The sequence below is a fragment of the Erpetoichthys calabaricus genome, chromosome 8 (genome assembly GCF_900747795.2).
Source record: "Erpetoichthys calabaricus chromosome 8, fErpCal1.3, whole genome shotgun sequence".
NCBI classification, from domain to species: Eukaryota; Metazoa; Chordata; class Cladistia; order Polypteriformes; family Polypteridae; genus Erpetoichthys; species Erpetoichthys calabaricus.
The window spans coordinates 149,764,390-149,790,691 of NC_041401.2; positions in this window are offsets into that span (position 1 = coordinate 149,764,390).

Genomic DNA, 26,302 nt, shown 5'->3' on the forward strand with positions numbered 1-26,302 from the left:
TAAATGACTAGTTAGTAAATAATGGCTAAAATAATCAGAACTTTAAAACTAAGAAAACATTAAAAAGCAACTAATGCATTCATTCTTGCTTCATTCAGAAAAATCTGCCATAACCAGTTTGTAATTTCTGTTTTTTCTTTCTAATTAAAAAAACTTAGAGGATGTGAATAACAGCTTGCTAATTATGGTAGAAGTCCAAATTAAACAAGAAATTGGTTGGGATAAAAACTTAAGTCAGAGGGAGCCCCCAGGACTGAACTCGAGAACCTGTGGAGTACTGAATGTATAATTACTTGTCTGTAATCTAACCTTGTCCAATAAGGTGTGAGCTTAAACCAATAATCAAGATTTAAGGACATTCTCAAGCCTAATTTTTTTGTTCATATTTTCTTTTGTTTGAACCTGCTTTTTGAAAAGGAGTATGGTTGGTGTGGTGCCACATAGAAGACCCAAATAGGATAAATCAAATTACATAAATATAATACTGGCTACTTTGGGACCTTATTTTTTATTTAAATTTTTTATTTAAATTTGAGTTATTTCAGTTTTGATGTGCATGATCTGATAATAATAAATACTAGTAAAACTTTATAGAAAAATGCAAGCCATCCTGAAAACTCTTGAATAAGTAAAACAAAAAATGGAGATACATGTTTATTTAATGTCAGCTTTTATCAAACAGTAATACTAATAAAATTATGTATTTCTTTGAACAGAGTTAAAGGAAGGGGTGTCAATTTTTGATTGGTAGATGTGACAATAGCAGTGGTTCTTATGGGAGTGCATCAGAGCCCAGAGCTCAAAGATCTTTGACTGTCCAGCATAGATATGAAAAAAGAGACTTGTGCATACATTGACATTACTAGACATGTTGACAACACTAAGAGAACAAAGAAAATGTTTTCATTTTCAAAAATTAACAGGGTTTAGTTACTGCACACTGATATCCAAATTAGAACTCTCATTTAGTGAGTATGTAGTTTGTAGCCTTTATCAGTGTTACTCCAGAAGGCAGGTTAATTTTTAAGTTTCCTGTGTAGGATGGGCTCATGTCAGCACCAAGTAGGAAAGATTATCCCTCTTTAATATTTAAACAGTTGTGTGTGTCTGCATCTATGTAGCTCATTTAAAACCTCCAAGTACATGCTATTTTCTAATAAAATACTGTACAAATATCACTATTCACATACTTATCTCTACCAAATAATTTTTAATAGCACTTTTTTGGCATAAAATAGTCTGAAGCTCAGTTCTTCATTTAGAGTGTACCACACTGAATGTAATGTAATAGACTAAAGTGTGTGGTCCCATCCTGAAGGTTCACTTATTAATACCAGGAATTCCAACAAAGCTAATTTAATTAATATTTACCCTTAAACATCTTCTGCATGTCATCTTGACCCACCAGAAGTAATAACACTCTGGTGCCTATCGCTTGCCAAGGTTATCATCAATCTAAACTAAAAAATGACTACAACTATTATTTAAAAAACATTTTATTAAACTGAAATAAAATGATTAAAAATACCAAATGAAAGACTATAGCTATGAGAAGCTATTAAAGTGGGAGAAAAGACTAACTAAAGTACCTTATTAATTTACAAAAAATATCATTTTCCATCACAATCGGATAAGCTGGCCTGCAGTGGCCTCCAAAATAATCAAAATGTGTTTGATGTTTATTTTTCAAAGACATATTTCTGCTGTTAGACTAACCCCTGGAGTCATCTTTAACAACCTTAATTGTTATCGCTGGTATCTCTGTTATCGCTTGTCTATTGTTATATTTTGCTCAACTGATACACTCTGATGCCACTTCAGAACGTGCATGGTAACTTTCAAAACTGCTATTCACCAGATCTCCAGATATTTAGATACAGAATTTCAAGTGACGGCACATTACGTGTAATTGGGATTCAGCCCAGCATGTGTGTATAGCAACTAATAAAGCAGCACATACAGATGATAGACTCAGGCAGTATTTAAAGGCGGCATTTTCAGGTAAATTTTTGTTTCTTTTTTAACATTATGAAAATAACAATACAAAAAAAGTTAAGTGTGAACCTTAAGAATCACATAATATCCAGTGCCTTATTTATATTACCTTTTAAAATTGTGTGAAATATTTTCATTTTAAAAGTTTCACATTTGCCATACCCCAGTTTGCAATGCCTCGGCAAACTGCAAGCATGTGAGAATCAAAACAGTACATCCACATTTCAAAGCCACATGTCAGTTCTTGGTATTGGCATTCATTTTCCTGATTTTTAAATATCACTAAAGGTGCCATCTATGAGGGTGCAATCCTGTTGGAGAGATGCTAGAAAAAAGTTCCAATGGCAAAAATAAGTTGAAAAACCCTTAATGGCTGTTTCATCTACTGAGGCTACATTCAGAGTGCAGTTAAGAGGAATTCTGTTTTTCAATATTTATCTTGAGTCTGCTAAATTAACAAAAGTAATGCATTGGACTATTGTGACCTAATAGCCAACTATGCCTGCAAGATTCTATCCAAAAATATGCATTTGAGGTATAACATTACAGAAAATACATAGCCATTGGGCTATATTGGCAGGCTTTTGTGTTTTTTATTTTTGCTTTTGGTCAGTTCATATTTCTGTAAAGAGATCAAATCTATGTCATATGCATCACTATTATGTCATGTTTAAATGGCAACATAAACAAATAGTAGAAAGGGTAGCTCTCTCTGTTTAACCTGCAAGCCTGCCAGGTAGCCTACAGTGATGGTAATAGTAACAGCACCATTAAAATATTACTATGCATTCCCAAAAATTTAACCAAGTAAAATATATTTAGGCCCCTTTTGAACTAAACTGAACTCAAAAATTTCAATGAAATCTAAGTATAATGATTATCTCTAAACATTTACACATTATTGTTGTTTACCATATCATCACTAATCTATGCAAATACTGCAATATCACCATCCAATCAATATACAGCAAAATATTTTCATGCTATGAAGAACTTTTTTGGCATGCCTGGAGCCTAGGTGAATGTGAAGAGTATAACTATGAAGTTATTGATGGTGGTGAACAACAGAGGACGGTATTTGTGAAGTTTTGATGTAAGTTTTAATGTATGCTATTTTTAGAGATGTTTCATGTTATAATTATTATTGTTGTTGTTACTGAATTATTTATGTTGTGGGCTATCATTTGTTTGCCACTTCCCCCAATATTTATGATGGGTCTGCACCTCTGCATATTACATTGTATATATACACTGATTAAGCTAGTTTGTAAAATTTTAATGGAATCTGTTTGAGGTATCAGTCACAATGTCTATTAAAAGTCTCTTATATTTGCACTGCTCTTGTAGATTAAAAGGGAAGCTTGGAGACAGAGTTTGAAAAAACCAAGGTAATTAGAGAAGTATGCAGAAGGAGCAATACAGCTGAGTTATACTATGTGTGAATGAAGAGCATTATCTCATACCCAATCTAAGGGTTTATTGATTGATTTGTTAAGGGTGTTAATATGTAGTAACAATACATCTTGCCTCAGGCAGCATTATGTAAGATCTCAGTGCTGAGCACGTGCTAAAGTCAAAATCCAAAATGTACCTGTGGGCCAAAGTCCATTATGACATGCTGCTGGTTTTCTTTGCACTACTTCTTAAGCGTAATTCAAAAGTTTAAAGTTGACATGTGTTGGTCAACAAAACCTTAACCTTACTGACAGAAAATCATGAACAAAAAACATTTCAGGTAATTTATCAGGTGTCTGCATTTTGCTGACAATATTGTCATTTAGCACAAGAGAAATCCTTTTTGAAAATAAAACATTTATTGAGATACTGATAGAAAGATTCTCTAGGTCTACATATGTGAGCAAAATTTTGTTGTTGACTAATTGTTTGTGATTTCAAAAGGTTGTTTGACAATTAAATACAAACTTTTTATTACTGATTTGGCAGTATCTCTGTTGAACTACAGGTAAAGACTATAGGCACCTTGAAAAAAGAGCCGAGAGTCTGCACACTGGTAAAAAAACTAAATATGTTAATGTGGTCAAATAATACACATGATCAAATAATACAACTATCAAAAAAATTGTTTCTATTCAATACAATAAAACCTCAATCTGTCACTCAATTCACCATCGGTTTCTGTTAATTGTCAGGGCCAAACTAAACGCCATCTTCCATCAGCTGTGGACTTCATAGGAGGTAAACTGGAAGTCTTGGAGTCAGTTACCATCACTGGGCATCTTCTCTATACTGCAGAAGGCTCAAAAGAAGATAAGATCAGTGCAAATGCCCCCTCTCAACCCGGGGTGTAGTGATACCTACCTCAGATGAGCCCAGAGGGTGATCCACAAACCTGCATGTGTGACTATGTAAACTGTATGTGCACATATATACATATATATATATTGTGGACACCCAGAAGGAAGGACAGACATCCTGGTCGGGATAATGCAAATTTTCATACCTGACCAAAATGCCATAATGTGAGGACTGAGAGAATGGGCATACCAGGAGCAGGCCAGTCCATCACACAGCAGTGATCATTGCTTCATTTGAGTTGGTTGTATTAAAAGTCCTTTAAAGTTCTTTATTTTGAACCCAGAATTGTGTTCAGTCTTGTCTGTCTGGATTCTGGATTTTGGGGGCTCAATGCTACCCGCAATTGTACACTATATATATATATACAGTATATCAGTATATATATATATAATATATATATATAAGAAAACCTAAATAAAAACTTAAATTGAATTTCAATGTATGATCAGAAATAGTACAGAAATAAAAACTAATACAAAAAAGCAAATCTTGAGCATGGGAAAGGCGCTATATAGATAAAATGTATTATTATTATTATTATAACCTTGCCTCCTATCCCACCTTCACTTTTTAGCTATTAGCTAGGCTTATTGTTTACAAGCAGAAATTGTGTGTGAAACCAGTAAGAAAAATGGCTTAGGGCCGGACTGACTAAATTTCAGAATTGTTGTGATTCTGTAAACTGTGACATGTTTAACGTTGTTAATCTAATCTAGTTAAGTAATCAACTGTTTGAGCTGGATTTGTCAAAATATGTGTAGGAGACTATATGCATAAAAAACTGTCTGCATATTTTCTAATAAGAAACTATGTTCCAGTGAGACCTCTAATATACCTAGGGCTTGCACTGCACAGACCCAGTCCTGAAAGTGCCTAACAGCACTGCATCATTCATCCTTCTTTGTATCTATACATGATGTAAGGCAGATTTAAAATGAATCAAAACCCATAAGCCAGTGTGGATGCAATTTTATGATGTATTTTAAAAACTGACGTAGCTGTCATCTTTATGAATTGCTTCAGACAGAAAAAAATATTTCCATGATAAAGAAAATATAAGAGCACTCTGTCAGAATGTTGTACTAGTGTGGAAAATAAATGGAGGCATAAGACACATGTTGATTTTCATTGGCTTGCCATTGAAAGATGCACACACCCTTCCTCATCAAGTGGATGTGTTAGCTGCTTTGGGTGGAAATAATTTCTTCAGCACTCTGGATTTGATGTCTGGCTGTTATAATGTTTTTATAATATAATGTTTTAGCAGTAGACAGTTTTTTGTATTGTGTTGTATAAGTATAACAGTCTCCCTCAAGGGCTGTGTAATTGTCCAGAAATTTTTAAGAAAATGGTGATACACGTTTTTGTAAAGGAAAACTTTTTCATTTTACTTGGTTATTTGGATGATGTGTTAGTTTTTGCCCCTGATGAAAAGCTGAACTAGAACAGTCAGAGATGGTGCTCTGTCATCTTGAAGTACATTAACAAAGAAGAATGCACAGTAACAAAGAAATGTTAGATACTTAGTAGATCCATTTAATTTTAGGTCATGAAATAAGCAAGAGTGGTGTTTCAATGGACCCTGGTAAAACTACAGTAACAAATTTGATCATGGAAGCTGGTTTAATGGAAGGTGATGGATCTTTTTTAGGGAATGTTGGGGCACTTTTTTCAAGGTTGTTCAGCTATTGACAGACCTTCGTTTAATCATATTTCTGGGTAGAACAGAAAAGACTAGGTAACCAAATAAGAAAAGTAATAACTGCCAGGTCTCTGACAGCTGATGAGTAATGAGTGATGAATTTAGGGTCATCCTAATTTTAATAGACCTTTTTTTACTTTCTTGTGATTCCTCAAGCTAAAATCCCACAGATGTGCTTGATGAAGCTCCAGAAGACGGTTAGGAAATAGCAACACCATTTGCCTTTCCTAGTAGAGCCCATACTTATGCACACTCTACATACCCAACAGATCAGTTGGAAGTTTTGGTTTTGAAGTGTTTGGTGTGTGAAAAGTTTAGTCTCTTTTTGAATGGTCATCCTTTTGCAGCTTGGACTGTTAAATCATATTTTGACCAAGGCCAAGTTGGATGTTTGTGAATAGTGGTGGGTTACCAATTTAACTCCATATGATTTTAGCAATACATTTATCAGTACATTTTTGGTCTGAAAATGTGGTAGTGTATATGGGTTTTCGAAGAGCATTCATTCTGACACCATCACCTTCATATAGTATGTTTGACCATCTGCAATGGTAAAACAAATCACAGGGAAGAGATTTTCTTTCTGACAGAGTGGTGTGAGAAAAACACAACTAATGATAGAATTCAAGAAGTATACCACAGTCTTCTCTATAATGGTGCAGATCCTGTGGAGAGGGTTAATAATCTTTGTCTATACCAATGAATGATGTGACCACTAAAGGTTTATGAAATCCCTTTTTCAGCTGTATTATTATGATATTTCCTTTTACTTACCCTTTACTTATTTTCTTCAGGGGTAAGTGTACTCATCAGGTTCGTTACCAGGTTGGTCTACTTTCACACCTTAAGATTAACACATACATACAGTACATAGATATACTGTAAGCATACACACAGACCCTAACCACAATAGTGCCCTATGAATGGCACATACACAGCTGGTTAATCTGTAGCACTTTTAACCACACTATTGCCTTATGAATAACACGTACACAGTTTGTCACTCTAATAGCACTTCAAGAGACTTACTTATCATCGGCACGAACAACATACGATGTTTTAAATATATCTTAGACCTAAATACTACTTTGGTCTCTATGAATATATTTAAACATACAAAGGCTCAACCTCCTTGGCTATAGGCCATATATCAACCAAGAATACATTACTTTACGTACTGTTCCCTACTATTGGGTAGAGCTCTCATCCTCAACCTTAATAAACCTTGCAGATCAGAGGGTATGGCAAACTTACGACTGGAAATTTAAAGAAATTTACCATATCACTTCAATCACTCTAGATATGTAGACAAAGTATAGAAAGTTAAATGCAACATGATATTTATTAAAGAGTGCGAGACATTGTGTCCTGCGGTGGGTTGGCACCCTGCCCGGGATCGGTTCCCTGCCTTGTGCCCTGTGTTGGCTGGGATTGGCTCCAGCAGACCCCCGTGACCCTGTGTTCGGATTCAGCGGGTTGGAAAATGGATGGATGGATGGAGTGCGAGACATGCCCGGACACCACCAGTTGGAGACCACATCTTTATACAAAATGCACGTTTATTCACAGTCCTCCTTAAAACACAACACTTTCCCGCACAGCATACTACAACAACAACAACAACAACATTTATTTATATAGCACATTTTCATACAAAAAGTAGCTCAAAGTGCTTTACATAATGAAGAAAAGAAGAATAAAAGACAAATAAGAAATTAAAATAAGACAACATTAGTTAACATAGAAAGGAGTAAGGTCCGATGGCCAGGGTGGACAGAAAAAACAAAAAAAAACTCCAGAAGGCTGGAGAAAAAAATAAAATCTGTAGGGGTTCCAGGCCACGAGACCGCCCAGTCCCCTTTGGGCATACTGTGCTCCTTGCCCCTATCACCTTAAACTCGGGCCTCTCTCTCACTGTCCGTGGGCCGCCTTTCCTCTCTACACGGGAGCTTCGTCCTGCTCCCACTCCCGACTCCAGCTCACTGATTGGAGGGAGGCGGCCCCTTTTATTCTCACCCGGATGAGCTCCAAGTGCTCTGCCTGACGACACTTCCTGGTGTGGCGGAAGTGTCAGGAGAGCACCCAGAAGCACTCCGGGTGTCCCTGGAAGGATCATCGTCCATGTTCCCGCATGTGGTGGAAGTAGACGTTTCCTGAGCTCCGTGAGGCTTGGGGCACCCCCTGGCATTGGACAATGGCCCCAACGGGCTTGAGCCTCCTTGCTCCCCTTCCGTGGCCCTCTCCCGATCCAGGGCAGTTGCCCCCTCGTGGCCCAGAGGACGAATACGCCACCTCCCGGTCCTTCCAGGCGTCCCGGCCGGGTCTGTCCCCCAGCCTCCTGCGATAAGAGCAATAATATCAGTATGAGAAAAGCATAAAATAAAATGTGGATGGAAAAGTATGGATATATGAAAAATAAAACATGTTAGGGATGAATGTCCCAGGGCAACATTGATTTAGCAATTGATACTCATGAATTGCTTTAGCTGATGATTAGAAGAAAACGGTCGCATGTTGCTGGTGCCTTCTTCTGACGTCTCTCTGTCCTCTTCTGATGTCGCTCTGTCTTCTTGTTGCTTAGTCTGTCATATTTATTTTAAAATTCCATGGGGGTTTCATAACACGTGATTGTTAATTACACCTGATTGGCTGGCTGTCAATATGATCAATGAATTCTTTAATCTGTTTGAGTATGTCTGTTTTCCCAAACAATAAAGTGTTTGATGTTTTACGAATCTCCTGTCTCAAGCTGTAAACTGGTTTGGCCATTTCCAGTCCCACAGCATCTTCTTCTGTTCGCTGGTTGTAAAGTAATTGGATACAGCTTAAAACAGGTCTTCCTTTCCCAAGCTGTAAACCAATTTAGTCCTGGTGCCCATCTCTTCACAGGTGATAAAATCATCAATACACCTTGAGGCATCTCCAGAATTGCTGGTCAATTCAAACAGATGTTGCTGTGATTGATACTGGTACAATTCAGGAAAACAGAATGCTTTGATGTTAAACTGTCCGTGAAAGTGTACTATATTTAAGTTCATCTTGTTTTGTCTTGTGCAAAATATAATGAAAATATAGACAAACATTTGCAGATTTTGCACACCACAACATCAGCAGTTCACCAGATGGAAAGTATTCCAACAGCTACTGTACATTAGAAAGTGGTTGAGTCTGCCTCACTGCCTCTCCTTCTTGGGCCTCTTTGGTAGGAACATACTTCCACTTCCATTATAATCCATCAGCCTCAGATACAAGCAAGAAAATAATGTGAAGGTGGCTGTCTGCACTGGCCAAAAGAGTAGGGCACAGGAGGAAATGAACCAAGCCATCAGCAGACTGCAACACTGAGGGGTCCAAGGAAAAGTGCAGGCTGGGCACGTGGGAATGGGTTAGGAACCCATGGAGTGTTTGTGCAAAGCCACAAGAAAGCAAAGGAAAGCCATGGTCATGAAAGAGGTCTGCTATCTAGTAAAAGCAGTGTCACAGGGCTGCCAGGGATCCTAAATGCTTTGGGAAACCACCAAAAGCAGAAGGGATAGCTGGGCACAAATCCTAAAAATCCCAGAAGAATAGTTTAGCTTCCTTATAAGTGCAACCAATGATGCCAAACTATGACACAGAAATGTCTGGCAGTGGTTTGGAAGTGAAGACAACCTCTCACTTTGTAATAACATCAATGTGAGCCTCCAGCTCATTCTTTCAAGATGCCTGGTTGAGCTGACACAGAAGCATTTCAAGTGGCAGCACAACCGGGTCATGATGAAGCTGGAGAGCTAATGGGCAAGGATGAATAACACTGCAGATTCTGAAAAACCTAAATACACGCCATTCATCAAGTCAGGTGGAAACATAAAGGAGGCTGAGGCAAGAAAAACAACGTCCCTCCTCACCCTTAGCAAGGCATGGGGAATGTACCTGAGCCTTGGCAGTTTGCTTGTTTTTCCATCTGAGATCAGAACAACCATTCTCAGGCCAGACATTTTGATATGGTCTAAAGCTGCAAAAAAGGTCCTCATTACTGAACTAACCATACCCTAGGAAGAAGGAATTTCAGTGGAACATGAGGAAAGGTTGAAGAACTCATATCTGGAAGCAGAGTGCCAAGAAGCTGATTGGCATGTGACCTTCCTCCCCACAGAAGCTGGATGCAGGATTTTTTTCAGCAAAATACCCATCCTACTTCTTCATTACATTGATATGACTGGGTCATATAAAATAAAGCTAGCAGAAGTGGTGGAGAAATCAAAGTACTGGTTGTAGATATTGTGGAAGGACAGCATTTGAAAGTCAATAACCTATCAAGGGCAGTTGCAGAAAATAATGGGGATATACTACTGCCTTTCACTGGGATATGTACTGTGTAAGGGGGTGAAACTTAAGTGAACAGTGGCTCCCAGCTGAAGACGATGGTAAACACCAGGCACCATGACCCCAAAACTGAATTAAGTGCTTTCAGACAAAGGATAGATTGAAAATAAACAGTTTAAAGAAACAAAAAATTTCTACTGTGAGTCTTTATCAGGTTGCAAAATTCATGCATCTTTCTCCATAATAGAAATAACATTATGCCCTGCGGTGGCCTGGCACCCTGCCTGAGGATTTGTTCCTGCCTTGCGCCCTGTGCTGGCTGGGATTGGCTCCACCAGACTTCCGTGACCCTGTGTTAGGATATAGCGAGTTGGACAATGACTGACTGACTGACGGGAATTAACATTAACATTTCTATTCACATATTCATTATATACTGTTTAGGAATATGATGATTTCTGCCTGAGTTATTATATTTGATTTTCATAATTGTAACCTCAGCAATGTTTACTGAAATATATCCTGCACATGCTGTACATGATACTTTCAATGTTGGGCTTAAGGAAAATGAAAGAAGTATCAGATATATGTTGATTTAAATAGTAAACCAAGAAATACAAATCATGGATTTTTCCACTACGCAGGCTAGGTCATTACTACATACAGGAAATTGTTCTAAACTGGTAGAATTATTTTTCTTCTTTGTGATCCTAAAATAAAGAGAAATTTTATAAAGTATGATAAGCTGTGTCATTTCATTTTCACATCAGTCCAACATACAAAGGAAAGTAGGGTTTTCACAAAAAACAATATGCCATCTGGCAACTATTCGTATAATTCATGCTGGTAGGCTTAAACAGCAAAAAAAAACAAAAAAACACAGTAGCTTTGCTTTTTTTGAATTGCTGAGATACTGCAAGAAATTTCAATCATTTCATCAGTATACAAGTAATTGTTCCAGACCTTATAATGGAAAAGCCTGTGAAATCAGGACATGGGTTAGTTCCCACAGCTGAGCTTTCCATCTATTACGAATGTCTAAGACTATAAATGGTGCCACTGCAAGTGAAGGCTTAGATATAAAATCCATAAATGATACTGGCTCCATTTATACTTTAAAGTAGACCATATTCTGCATAATCTCACCATGAAAAACAGAATACAACAGCATTGCATAGTAGGACATTTCTTGGCCAAGGGACATAGGCATAGAGCCATTATCATCTCAATACAGTTACCTGGAAGACTGAGGCTTATTTCCTTGAGAAGAACCACTTAATTGTTCCATTATTGCTACAGCTGGATTCCATCATAACCTTCCAGATGACCATCATGGCATATTTCAGTAAATAATTGTTGTATGAGGATGAGAATTTGCAGTTCAAGGCAAAGATTTTTGAGGGCTCAAAAATATAAGTGTTTATTTTAATGCAGCAGATGTGATGCCATTTGATAGTAATGCTGTAGTATTTTTTCTCATTGGTAGTAAAATGGCCTGAAGTGTGTTCAGAGCAGATATGCTTGGCAAATGTGGTCATCCTTGCCTTCACAACAATTGATGAGGTGTCAGTGTATGCACATTGTCTGCTGGATTCCAGTGCACAGTAGCCATGCTAATAAGCAGGAATGAGAGCATGCTTAAGGATAGAATAACAGAGCCATCACACTTGCCATCTCAGATCATTTTATTTGCCAAGCCTGATTGGTCCTACCAGTTTTAGGGCTGAAACATACCATAAAGCGTAATCTACACTAGATACCAGAACACTACATTCAAGCTGTAGTAGCTTTAATTAGAAATGCAGCTATTAAGAAGTGCACATGGGAGAAGATAGTCCACCGAAGATTGTAGAATTCTTGTTTAATAAAATACTAGGGCAACATTTCAGCAGTTGATGACGAAAGTTTTTTGATGATTCAGGTCAGGTCAGGTCTCGTTGGGGAGTATGCACTGGTACAGTATATTGCCGCACCCACCACACATCAAAACAGCTCAGGAGTCTGGTTGGCAACCCCCAAGGCAGACAAGCAGTCCAGTCCCACCCTCCAGAAATGACCCTCTATCTGCCGCAGTCAGGTGTTATGTGGGTATCTTCTTGGCCTGGTCCAGCCAATCGGGTCCTCAACAATGATGATCCTGCGAGCTGGTTCACCCTCAGGGAATCGTGGCATATGGCCGTAGTGCCATAACTGATGCTCCCTCACAACGCAGGTAATGTGCCTTATTTGGGAGTCCATGAGGAACGCTCATTCATCACAAAGTCAAACCAGCGGTACCCAAGGATTCTTCGAAGAGACACAGTACCAAAAGAGTTCATTCATCGTCTCAGTTCACTGGATAGCATCCATCTCTCGCAACCATATACAGTAGCAATGATTTGATGATTGTTAGAAAAAAACTGCTATGTCTGTACTGATGACATTATTAATTTCTCTGTCATCACTGAGCACAATTTTCAAGATTTGGAGAAGGTCTTCCACTGTTGGAAGTGATTACTTGCTTTTAATGCAGCTTTCACTTATATTTTTAATTAGCTAATGGGTATCAATGGAACAATACAATCTCCTTACGTTGTTTCAGTGGGGACTCCAACCATGTCTCTATTTTTGGGGATGTTCAAGGAATTTCCTCCAGTAAAATGGCCATTTGTTATCCTAAAGTTCTACCCCGCAATGTCAGCTACTTGACACACTTAAACCAGTCTCTTGCTTTGAAAAATAAATTAACATTAATAAGAAAAATTTTTCTGTTAGCTGATTAGCTGGAGCTTTAATGGAATAAATGTGGTATTTTTTAAACAAATACATATATATTTACATGTAAGCAATGTATAAACTGTCAGCATCAATTAATTGTTTCAATGTGCAAAAATATTTTATGTGGTATTGCTGTATAACCATAAATTCACAATGATGCTGAATTAATCTAAAATATCTGTAAAATAATGTAGTACCCATTTTTTTCTTAGTTTCATTCTGATATTATATTCCAAAAATACAACATTTCAACACTAAGCATTAGGTTTTATTTTAATTATTGGATCTATATCTATGAGAGCAATGTTTTAAACTGTTAAATCTATACTTTTTAGTTAATTGTAACGTCTACTAAGCTAATATCCTGTAAGCACTGTGATGGAAACTGGGTGCCAGTGAGTCCCAAACTCCAATCATGAAGATACAAATGCAGTCCCGGGTTCAAATAAAGGATGGTTTATTATCCACAATCCTCAGTTAAAAACAAAGCATGAAGCACAGGTTCTCTTTATTCACAATTCCTAACAATACCTCCCTTCTCATCACCGCACTGTCCTCCTAGAGTCAAGTGTTGCTGTCAATCCTCCCAGCTCAGACTCGCCTGGACAAGGGAATGCGGTCTCTTTTATTGTGGACCTTGGAGTAGCTCTGGTGCCAGGGCTACTGCCCACTGAAAGTACTTCCAGATCATACAGAAGTCCAATATAGCAGGGAGCACATCTCCCTGCAGCATCCTTTTGCAGTGCCCATGGACCCCAGCAGGGCTGCTTTACTGGACTACTTCTTCCAGCATGCCCTACTGGTTTCTGACTGGGTACCAAAATCCAGGGCCGCTGCTATCTAGCATCCTAGGGAATAAAGAGTCCCCAGCATCATCTAAAGCTAGGTCCATAAATATTTGGACAGAGACAACTTTTTTCTAATTTTGGTTCTGTACATTACCACAATGAATTTTAATGAAACAACTCAGATGCAGTTGAAGTGCAGACTTTCAGCTTTAATTCAGTGGAGTGAACAAAATGATTGCATAAAAATGTGAGGCAACTAAAGCATTTTTTAACACAATCCCTTCATTTCAGGGGCTCAAAAGTAATTGGACAAATTAAATAACTGGAAATAAAATGTTCATTTCTAATACTTGGTTGAAAACCCTTTGCTGGCAATGACAGCCTGAAGTCTTGAACTCATGGACATCACCAGATGCTGGGTTTCCTCCTTTTTAATGCTCTGCCAGGCCTTTACTGCAGCGGCTTTCAGTTGCTGTTTGTTTGTGGGTCTTTCTGTCTGAAGTTTAGTCTTCAACAAGTGAAATGCATGCTCAGTTGGGTTAAGATCAGGTGACTGACCTGGCCATTCAAGAATTTTCCACTTCTTTGCTTTAATAAACTCCTGGGTTGCTTTGGCTGTATGTTTTGGGTCATTGTCCATCTGTATCATGACACTGGCACCCGCCCATTCAAAATGACTACATTTAGCTGGATTTGAGCAGACAGTATGTCTCTGAACACCTCAGAATTCATTCGGCTGCTTCTGTCCTGTGTCTCATCATCAATAAACACTAGTGTCCCAGTGCCACTGGCAGCCATGCACGCCCAAGCCATCACACTGCCTCCACTGTGTTTTACAGATGATGTGGTATGCTTTGGATAATGAGCTGTTCCACGGCTTCTCCATACTTTTTTCTTGCCATCATTCTGGTAGAGATTGATATTGGTTTCATCTGTCCAAAGAATGTTTTTCCAGAACTGTTCTGGCTTTTTTAGATGTTCTTTAGCAAAGTCCAATCTAGCCTTTCTATTCTTGAGGCTTATGAGTGGCTTGCACCTTGCAGTGCACCCTCTGTATTTACTTTCATGCAGTCTTCTCTTTATGGTAGACTTGGATATTGATACGCCTAACCCCTGGAGAGTGTTGTTCACTTGGTTGGCTGTTGTGAAGGGGTTTCTCTTCACCATGGAAATGATTCTGCGATCATCCACCACTGTTCTCTTCCGTGGATGTCCAGGTCTTTTTGCGTTGCTGAGTTCACCAGTGCTTGCCTTCTTTCTCAGGATGTACCAAACTGTAGATTTTGCCACTCGTAATATTGTAGCAATTTCTCGGATGGGCTTTTTCTGTTTTCGCAGCTTAAGGATGGCTTCTTTCATCTGCATGGAGAGCTCCTTTGACCGCATGTTGTGTGTTCACAGCAAAATCTTCCACATGCAAGCACCACACCTCAAGTCAACTCCAGGCCTTTTATCTGCTTAATTGATAATGACATAATGACGGACTTGCCCACACCTGCCCATGAAATAGCCTTTGAGTCAATTGTCCAACTACTGTTGAGCCCCTGAAATGAAGGGATTGTGTTAAAAAAATGCTTTAGTTGCCTCACATTTTTATGCAATCGTTTTGTTCACCCCACTGAATTAAAGCTGAAAGTCTGCACTTCAACTGCATCTGAGTTGTTTCATTTAAAATTCATTGTGGTAATGTACAGAACCAAAATTAGAAAAAAGTTGTCTCTGTCCAAATATTTATGGACCTAACTGTACTTCCAATGGGTTGTCCATCCATCCAATCTGTCCATCTCTTCCGGGTCTGGCACTTTTCTCTCCCCTGGCCGGGATGCTTGTCTGTCTGCTAGGAGCCTCCTGTCCAGGTAAGGAACCATCTACTTTCCTGGTTGGGATGCCTGTCTAACCCATGTAGCATTTACAGCATATTAGCCAAATACTGTCAAGCTCAATCCCAATATTTGGCACTTTGTTGATGCCTTGAATGGGTACAGGGTAATCGCTTCTTTGGGGTCATCAAGTGGGCGCCCTGCTCCACTAGAGTTTCATTGATAGGCTCATCACACCTCCATAGGTCTCAACAGTGTCACCTGATGTCCCATGTGCACTCCCTTCCACTTTTACCACATTGCTTGTCATTTTGCATCTATTTGGGATCCATTCTCTTCTATTCAGCCAAATCCAGTTGCTGCTTTGTTTGGCAGTTTCTGAAATTAGTAACTTGACGGCCTGTCAGAAAGCCTGCCCTCATACCCCCATCTCCTTCAGAAGCCTGATTTTTGACATGGTTACAAACTCTCCACACCCTCCCACTACCATGAGCACCTGGGTATGCCAGCCTCGTTGTTCTGCGTCAGCTGCTATATTCTGCATATCAAAGAATTTTATGTTCATATGCTTCATCGATTGCTGCTTCCCATGGCACTGTTAACTCCACAATGAACAAGGACTTCTGTGAATCTGACCACAAGATCATGTCTGGCATAAGACAAGATGTAACAATTTTTTCTGGAAAAACCAGCTTCTGGTTTAGCTCAACCTGCATCTTCCAGTCCTGGGCTGTCCCCAAGAGGATTGGTTCCTTTCTTGTAGATGGTTTCAATGGAGGTTGTCCTGCTCTTACAAATGGGATGATATTTGGATATCTGGTGATGGGGGGATGGAGGGCATTGGTGGTAGATCTCCTTCCTTCTAAGGTAATTAGCCGGTGAGGAGGTGCTTTAACATTTCTGGGATTTGGCAGAGAGAACATGATGGATCTTCTCCAACCCATTGATATAGGTTTAAGGGTTTTGCAAGAACATCATAGGTGGCTCTGATGATGAAGCTGATTCAGCTTCCTTCCAACTCCCACAGATCCTTCCAGGTGTGCTTACGATGCACTAGATTTTCCCAGCTTGTCCACTGGTCCTTTTTGGACTTGAGACTTCCCTTGCATGTCTGTCCGCCTCCTCTTGCTGCTGACCCTCAGCAACCAACAGCTGTCTTCTCTGGGTAGATGTTGGCCTATGCCACTTGTCCCAAAACCAAACTCACCTCCTCCTTGTTGCACCTGTAATACAATGTCTCTATGTTGTGATAATTGCCCAGACACCATCAGACTGACACTGCATCTTTATCCAAATACCTTTTATTTTCTTCTCCACACAACAACACTACTCAGTCCTGCACAACAACACAGTGCTTCTAGCCCAAGTCTCCCTTCTCCTGGGCCCTCTCTCTCCTTGTCCCTGGGCCGCCTGCACTCTCTCTCCAGGAGCTTCGTCCTGCTCCTGCTCCCGACTCCAGCTCTCTGACAGGAGGGAGGCGGCCCCCTTTATCCTCACCCGGATGAGCTCCAGGTGTTCTACCTGACGTCACGTCCTGGTGTGGCGGAAGCATAAGGAGAGCACCCAGAAGTACTCCGGGTGACCCTGGAAGGATCGTCCTCCATGGGTGTGGCGGAAGTGAATAAGTCCCAGGCTCCATGAGGCTCGGGGCACCCCCTGGTGGTGACCAGAGGCCCCAACGGTCTTGAGCCTCCCTGCTCCCCTTCCGTGGGCCTCTTCTACTCCAGGGTGGTTGCCCCCTCGTGGCCCGGAGGATAAATAAGCCATGACCCAGTCCTTCCAGGCGTCCCGGCCGGGTCTGACCCCCAGCCGCGTACCACAATGTCTAAGAACAGATATTGCTAGTTGTACAGAGCCAGATAGAGTCCACTTCCTCCCTGTTGCGTGCCTATGGACAGCCGCTTGTATTGTAGCATCTTGAGATTCCAGCATTACATTGATGCATTTGTACTCCTCCATGAGGCATAAGACAGGAAGCTTGCGTGCGCCATGTTCAAACTGCAGACTGATATTTAACCTGATATTGTTCAATATAATGAAAATAATGATGATTTTACTTTGTTTACTGATATAAGGAGTACAGTGGTCTATGATTCTAAGTATATTTTTGTTAAATGATTGGCAGCTTAGCTGTGAACCAATTAACTGTTAAATAATGTTTTTCTTTTTGTTTTTTTTTTTGCTTTTTTAACTATAGTAATGAGATTGGTGCATTGCATTTGAAATCTTATGTAACAGTGTTAGGTTACAGAGTCCTTTGTTCATGTTTGTACCCATGACCTGTAAATCTGCCATTGCAAAAATGACTTACCTGAACATAGAAAGCCACTCTTTTCCAAGAGAGTACTATAGCCTCAAAAATGTAGGTGTTACTTCTCATCCTTCTGCATCATGTTTGCATACTAAATATTCCAATGCATGTCAAAGATCACAGTCAGACAGGACTTACCAGACATACCAACAAAATGCAGAATGACTATCCCACTTCTTTACCAACCTCTTCCTCTGTATACTCTCCTGTACTTCCCCATTCCACCACCAGGTTTCCTTTTCCTCCTTTCTCTGTCCAGATGTCACGACACGCATACTTCTTGCTGTCACCTTTACTGCTTCTGCTTTAGTTGCCCAGCTATCTGGCAACTCTTCACTGCCATCCAGTGCATGTCTTACCACTTCCCTGAACTCAACCTTGTGGTCTTACTTTTTCAACTTCCACCATTTGATCCTTGGCTCTGTCCTCACTCTCCTTCTCTTTTTGATCTCCAACGTCATCCTATAGACCACCAACCTATGCTGGCTAACTACACTTCCCTCTGTCACCACTTTGCAGTCTTCAGTCTCCTTCAGATTGACCCTCCTGCATAGGACATAATCTACCTGTGTGCATCTTCCTCCACTTTAGTACGTCATTCTGTGTTCCTCCTTCTTCTTAAAATACGTATTCACTACAGCCATGCCCATCCTTTTCACAAAATCCACTGTCACCTGACCTTATTCATTCCTCTCCTTGACACCATACCTACCCATCACCTCGTCTACCCCTCTGTTCCCTTCACCAACATGTCCATTGAAATCCACTCTAATCATCACTCTCTGTGTCTTGGGTACACTGTTCAACACTTCATCCAACTCACTCCAGAAATCTTCTTACTCATCCATCGCACACAACAACTTCCCGGGCATATGCACTAACAACATTCATTATCACACCTTCAATTTCCAGCTTTATAATCATCACTCTGTCTGACACTCTTTTCACCTCCAAAACACTCTTGACATATTGTTCCTTCAGGATAACCCCTACCCCATTTCTCCTCCTATTCACACCATAATAAAAAAATTTGAATCCACCTGGCCTTATTCCCCTTCCATTTAGTTTGTTGCACGCACAATATATCAACCTTCCTTCTCTCCATAACATTAGCTAGCTCTCTCCTCTTACCAGTTACACTGCCAACATTCAAAGTTCCTACCCTCAATTTTACTCTCTTTACCTTACTCCATTTCTCCTGTCTCAGGACACGTCCCCCCCCCCCCCCACCTTCTTCGGCCATCAGTAACCCAATATCTGCCAGCACCCTGTTGGCTAACAGTACTGGTGGCGGACGTTGTTAACCCAGGCCTCAACCGATCTGGTATGGAAATCTGTATTGTTGCCTGCATATTGATCTGGCAAAATTTTACACAGGATGCCCTTCCTGACATAACCCTCCCCATTTATCCAGGCCTGGGACTGGCACAAAGAAACATACTGGTTTGAGCATTGAACTGTATTCCTTTATTGTCATTGTGTGGAACAATGAGATTCAATATGCAAATCCTCCATAAACATTTTTCCTATAAAATGATAAAATAAAAATAATAATAATATCATAAATAACATGAAAAAGTACAATAAATGTGTACATATAGTGCACATAGTGCAAATGGTTCATAAAGTGGCTCAGGTTGTGCAATGTTACAGTTGTAGTGCAGGTTTATAGTGAGGTAATTGTAATTATAAATACAAGCTGTTCTACCAGAAGCACTTGATGGACTGATTGAGTTCGTTTATAGGATGAAACTGTAGGGATGAATGAAACTGTTTCTGAGCCTCGAGATCCATACAAGAAAGTACAGTACACCCCCAAAATTCGCGGGGGTTACGTTCCTAGATCACCTGCGTATTGTGAAAAACCGCGACTTTTGGATGTGGTTAAAAAATGCCTTTTAAATGCCTATTTTTATAGTTTAAACCCTAAATACAGTATGCCCCCAAAGCACTTTCATTTCGTTGCAAACTCAGCTTAATACATTTCCTAAAAAATTACCTTAATACATTACCTAAAAACAGAATGTAAAGGTAAACCTGTATACTGTAGAGTACTGTAGTGCTATGTCTCCCGCCGTGCTAGAATGTAAAATACCGATGTTACCACTATACGTACTGTAATTCACGCAAGCACGTTTTCTTTGGTATGTGCTGTTGTTTTCTTTGTTATAAGTAGAGCAAATACAGTAATAATTTCATTTAATTAAAATACAGTAAAATGTACAGGTACTCACCAATGATGAATGATATTGATGATGATGAGGAAGTAGCTGTGCAGTACAATGCAGAAGATTTAAAACTCCTCGGGTGGTGTCTCTTCTTCAGGCGCTTCAGGAGGAGTCGTATCTTTGGACGGGCCTTCTTCTGGTGGGTTTCGTGCTGGCTTTTCTTTATAGGTTTTAGGAACATTGTGATGGGAAGTTGCTATATTGTCTCCTGTAGCGAACTGCTGGTACAATTTCCGTGCTTTCTCACGGATGATGTTACAGTCAAAGGGGATGTTCTTCTTCCTGCAGTCGGTGATCCACAATGCCAAGGCAGATTACATCCTGACGATATTTTTATTCCTTACGGTCGTTACCTTTTTGGCATTATCACAGAAACTTACAGATACAGTACTCCAGATCGCTGCTTTGTTCTTCTTTATGTAGCGTGTGGTGCTTTCATTAATGCCATAGTGGCGCACTACTGCAGCATAACTAGTTCCCGGAGCAAATCCAGTAGTTCAAAATTCTCCTGGAGTGTTTTAAACTTCTTCTGGTGCTTAGGCTCAGTGCAAGAAGCCTTAGAAGGTGCAGGGCGTTTTGGCGACATCTTGTGCGTTTAAGAATAACAAAATGAATACAATAACAAAAAGGAAAGCACGAGGACACTAAGCTGGAGACGTGTCACAGGGCAGCAGTCAATCAGCAGCAAGGAGAAATGAATAACGCTGTCGGATTGGCAACTTTCACCATCCCAAACCGCGTTTCCCTCAGAGGTAGTAAACCCACTCACCTGGAGACGCATCACAGGGCAGCAGTCAATCAGCAGCAAAGAGAAATGAATAACGCTCTCGGATTGGCTACTTTCACCATCTCAAACCGTGTTTCCCTCAGCGGTGGTAAACCCACTCGGCTGGAGACGCATCACAGGGCAGCAGTCAATCAGCAGCAAGGAGAAATGAATAACGCTTTCAGATTGGCTTCGTTCACCATCCCAAACTGCGTTTCCCTCAGCGATTGCTTCCTGTTCTCTCTACAGCACAGTATTGCCATGAAAAAAGCCATAAAAATTTGCAGAGGATATTTGAGCTTTCCGCTAACAATTAATAGTTAGGTTCTAAGAAAAAATCCGCAAACGACTGAGTCCGCGAACCCTGAACCGCGACTTCACGGGGGTCTACTGTATGTATATTACATTTTACCCTGTGACCCTGTGTTCGGATTCAGCAGGTTGGAAAATGGATGGATGGATGGACAAATAAATTGTTTGTCCATCCATCCATCCATTTTCCAACCTGCTGAATCCGAACACAGGGTCACGGGGGTCTGCTGGAGCCAATCCCAGCCAACACAGTGCACAAGGCAGGAACCAATCCCGGGCAGGATGCCAACTAAATTGTTAACTTCATTTAAATAATGTATACTGTTAATAATTAAACATGTATGGCCATGGTGGCACAGCTGGTATCATGTGTCATAGCAGACATCTTGCAGGAGGCAGGAACAATCCTTGGACGGGGCACCAGCTCATTGCTATCGCTGCACCACCTTGGCCACACACATTTAATACATGCTTTAATGCATTTCTTCATGAAAATGATATCATGTATACATTTTAGCATTCTCAAATGTTCAAAGAGCCGTAATATCATGAATGTAATGTATTTTGTATTTTGTGTGGTGATCACTGCCTGCATGCTCCTTAAATACTGGGTCGGGGAACACATATAATACAAAGCATGTAACATGCTACTTTAGTTACGATGGGATTTGAGAAACTCTAGTAAATTAAACATCGATTTTAAGATGAAGTTTACGATTTTCTGCTTTAATGACAAAATAAACTATGAGATTAAAGTGGAAATTTTGAGATTAATGTCAACATTTCAAATTTAATCTTGACATAGGCCTTTTTTCCTTCACTGTGTCCCTATTTTTTTTTCTTCCCTAAGGCCCTAATACACTTTCATATGACACACAGACACTCGCCTTTTCACACTATGACATCTGACCAGTTCTTTTTTGAAATTGTTTTTCATATATGCTTTATACCATTGTCTTTAAACAAAACACTGAATGGAAGGGGCTAGTTATAGTGATTTGCATATTCAAATATGCAAAATTCTAAGAGGAACCGGGGTAGGGCTGTAGGTGTGTGCATGTGCATTAAAATTTGCATTGATTGAGATTTATAAAGGGGAAGTGCGTGGAACTTTGCTTAAGCAGTTTTTTGCATTTGAATTTTTTTATGCATACACACATTTCTGTTTTTGTCTGTACGCCTTGTTTTAGTATGAATTCTATGCACAGCGTTATACAATGGGCCCTTAGTCTTTGCATTGATGATGTATTTGCATCCTTTGAATAATTAAGCTCCAAATTTAATCTTCTCATTACACATTAAAAAATATTAAAGGAAAAACATTAAAGTAATTGACCATTTACTGATGTTACTCTTTAATCAAGGAAAAGGAATGAAATTCAGCCATTCTTAAAATACACTGCAGTTCATTACGCATTATAATAATTTTTCATTGATCACATATATCTCATTTAAAATTGTTTAAAGTGTATCCATGGTGAGATCCAACCTGTGAGTGATGTCATCATGTACCTGCATTACTAAGTCACATGTTTTGGGAATGCCTTACACTTGAACCATTTTGGGAAAAAAAATGTTTTATGTACCTTTTAGAAAGCCTTGGCTTTAAAATCACTATTAATGTCTTAACAGGAATAATAAACAAGAAGCTGACTGAGAAAACTCAGGGTTTATTAGATTCATTTCATTGTGCCTACCAGTTTAATAGTCGAGAGACTTTTAAAGGATTTTAATTTGGACTAGAGTTGCTAGGGTGACTGATTGACTTTGTAGCTGCTGGTGAGTAAGACAGGATCAAGCATGGGTTTGTTTTAAAAAATTTTGTGAAAATTAAGTAAACAGTCCACACAAGAATAAAGAAAAAAGGTTGTTACACTCATAGAATAAAAGACGAAAAAATGAGAAAAAATATCTTGTCTATAAACTTAGCTTTTCTTGTCAAATCTCAGTTGTTTCTATACTTAAAGATGCTTTACTTCACCTTGAGTATGCTCTAAATGTATAGCACTGCACATTCAATAGAGCATGTTGCATTTCATACTATTAGGCACATTAAGGCACGGTTTAAAACTGTGTGCCCTCCATGCCTTACACATGGTAAGGCCGGTCACTAACTGAGACTGTTCTATAGTAAGAGGGGCAAGAAGCAGTTAGAACATACCAATTCAATTCAACTTGTTGGGGTTGTAAGAACCTCCCATAGACTATGTACTAATATATAGGCAAACATTTAATATAACTTAAATAACTAGCAAATGGCTCTTACAGACTTTTTAACAGACAGGACTCAAAAAGTGAAAATAAGTAGGATGTTCTTTCACCTCTTTTGTATATCCTTTACATTAATGGTTGTCACAGTAAATTTAAAAATAGGTTCATCTTAAAATTTGCTGATGACACAGCAATTGTAAGCCTGCTGTATGAGACTTAAATCAGTCATCGACCAGTGGTAGATGATTTTGTTAACTGGTGTGATGAGTGTTTTTGACATCAGAAACAGCAAAAGGCAGGTGGCAATCAATTTGTCTTTATTTCATATAACATCCTACCCAGGAAACACTGTTACAAGGTTCATTATAAACCACATAACACAATACAACAAAAAGAACCAAAAGTAATTACAACATAATTCAGTTATAAGGTAAAAAAACAAACAAATGTGATAATAGGAAAATTCTGCAAATGTGCTGGTAAAAGTAAAATAAAAACAATCTGATCATATACATTGGAATGGATTAAATATGCCTAGAACTAAGTAGATTGTAGCATTAAAAGGGACCAGTAATAGAAATATGCAAAAAACAGCATATAACAAAAATATGATCAAAATAAAAATTACATGTAGTAGTATGTTATTGCATTTCTATTATAAAATAACTAATGTATTGTCAAAAAATATGAATTCCATGAATTATTTTTTTTTTCTAATTGAAGTCCTCTGCTTAATCGATGAACCTAAAATACAATAGTTTCATTCTAACATACTTTGGAAGGAATGGACTCTAAGTGCAAAGTGCAAATTTAACATTATCAAAAGAGAATAAATGAGTTTATGAAGGGTAATTGCAGGTATGCAGAGATGAAGGTATGATGCCTTTCTTGAATGTATAGCACTGTAAGTATGAAAGTAAAGTTTTGAAGATGACTCTATATTAGTGAACATTTTTAACTTGTAATGAGTTAATAGCTTGTGCATAATGATTATGGTGATGACAGCTGTATAAATCCAGCTGAAATGTAATGCAGGGGAAGTTTTGCAGTTTGGCATTGTACAAGTCCATACTGATTATGATGCTAAGGCTGATGGCAGTGGAGTGTTTGATGAAATGGAAAAGTCTGAGACAGAGTTAAGGTTCTTGATATGAGCACTTCATTTTTGCTGTTTTTCTACTGTACAGCGGTAGCAGATGCCTATGCTCTGCTGTTAAGTCTGAAATTCATCAATGGTGTGTGTTAAAATTTAATTAAACCTGTTATGTTATCAAATCAAATACTGTATTCTTATTGGAAATAATTGCTCCTAATTGGAAATTTGAGGGACAGGTACATGCAACATGATTCCCCACCAAAGATGTCTGATTACATTTGGCTGCAGAGGTAGCAGTATATTTAGTAACAGCAAGTTTCAGCAAAAATGAGCAAATCAGTGTTTGCATATCCTGAATACACTATGCAATGTATAACACCAGGGTTAACTCTGTAGCTGCTCCAGCAATTTGAAACAGTTCAAAACAATGGTTTCCTAGTTGAGATGTACGTACTTCTTTTTTTTTATTCAGTATTTCAGGTAAGTGCCCCACACAGTCAGCAGAATCATAAAAGGGATAGTGAGTTCATAAAGAAAGTTTCAGTAGCAGCACTAGGTTAAAGGCTTTACTCAGTCTCAACAAGACCTGCGTTAATGTGTTGTGAGGCCTAAAAATTAAGTACATCTACTTAGAAAAATATACTGCTGATGACCATATACAGACATACAAATGTTCTTTTTAGCTGTAAATTGTTGCTTCTGAAGAGGAAAACAAAGCATATGTCATGTGGCTTTCACATATGGCCACACACAGATATACACTGGCATGGGACAAAGGGAAAAACAACCTAATTTACTTTTGTTTTGTTCTCCCTTTCCACATGCTTTTGATTTTATTCAATCCGACACTCAATCCACTCAGTTTAAGTGCTGAATATAGGGACTGCCTTGAATGCTCAGCATTGTCATTTCAATGCTCTCTTCTGTTGTTGACACACAACATACTTTCTGAAGCATTCTACTGGAACACTGCACACCCTGTAAAATTACACATGCCATCAAAAAAGGCTGAACTGTTACAGGCAGAGGTAGTAAAAGAAATGGAATGGACACAGTATGTTCTGGTTCATTATCCACATTTTCTAGTCAAGCTAGTCATAAGTGAGTAAATATATATTTATCATAGCACTCAGTATGGACATTTTGCATTTGAGGATATTCTTCATTTGTTACTCAATCTTGCCCTTCCTTTCAACTGTGGTGTCTGGATATTTCAATTATTCAGCGATCTCTTGATGGGTTTTGGGGTTCCTCAGCATGTTGATACTGCACTTACGATATTTTCATGAAATGTTTTTTTGTTTGTTTTCATTTTCATTTTTCATTTTGTTTAAATGTTGGTGTTTCCTACCTTGCGCCCTGTGTTGGCTGGGATTGGCTCCAGCATACCCCTGTGACCCTGTAGTTAGGATATAGTGGGTTGGATAATGGATGGATGGATGGTTGGTGTTTATGGCATTGTAAGTTGATGGTATTATCTGGATGCAATCATCATTATCAGGTCATCTAGATCTTTCTCGCTTTAAGGAAAACTATTTACAGGCATTTTTGTTGTTCCACCATGGGTGTCCATATTGGAAACTATTCTAATGTCTGGGTATGTAAGCATACAATGGGTTTATATTTTTTCCAGCTTGTCTTCCCCAGCTTTTGCCAACATCTAAGAACCGTACAACAACAACAACAAAAACTACA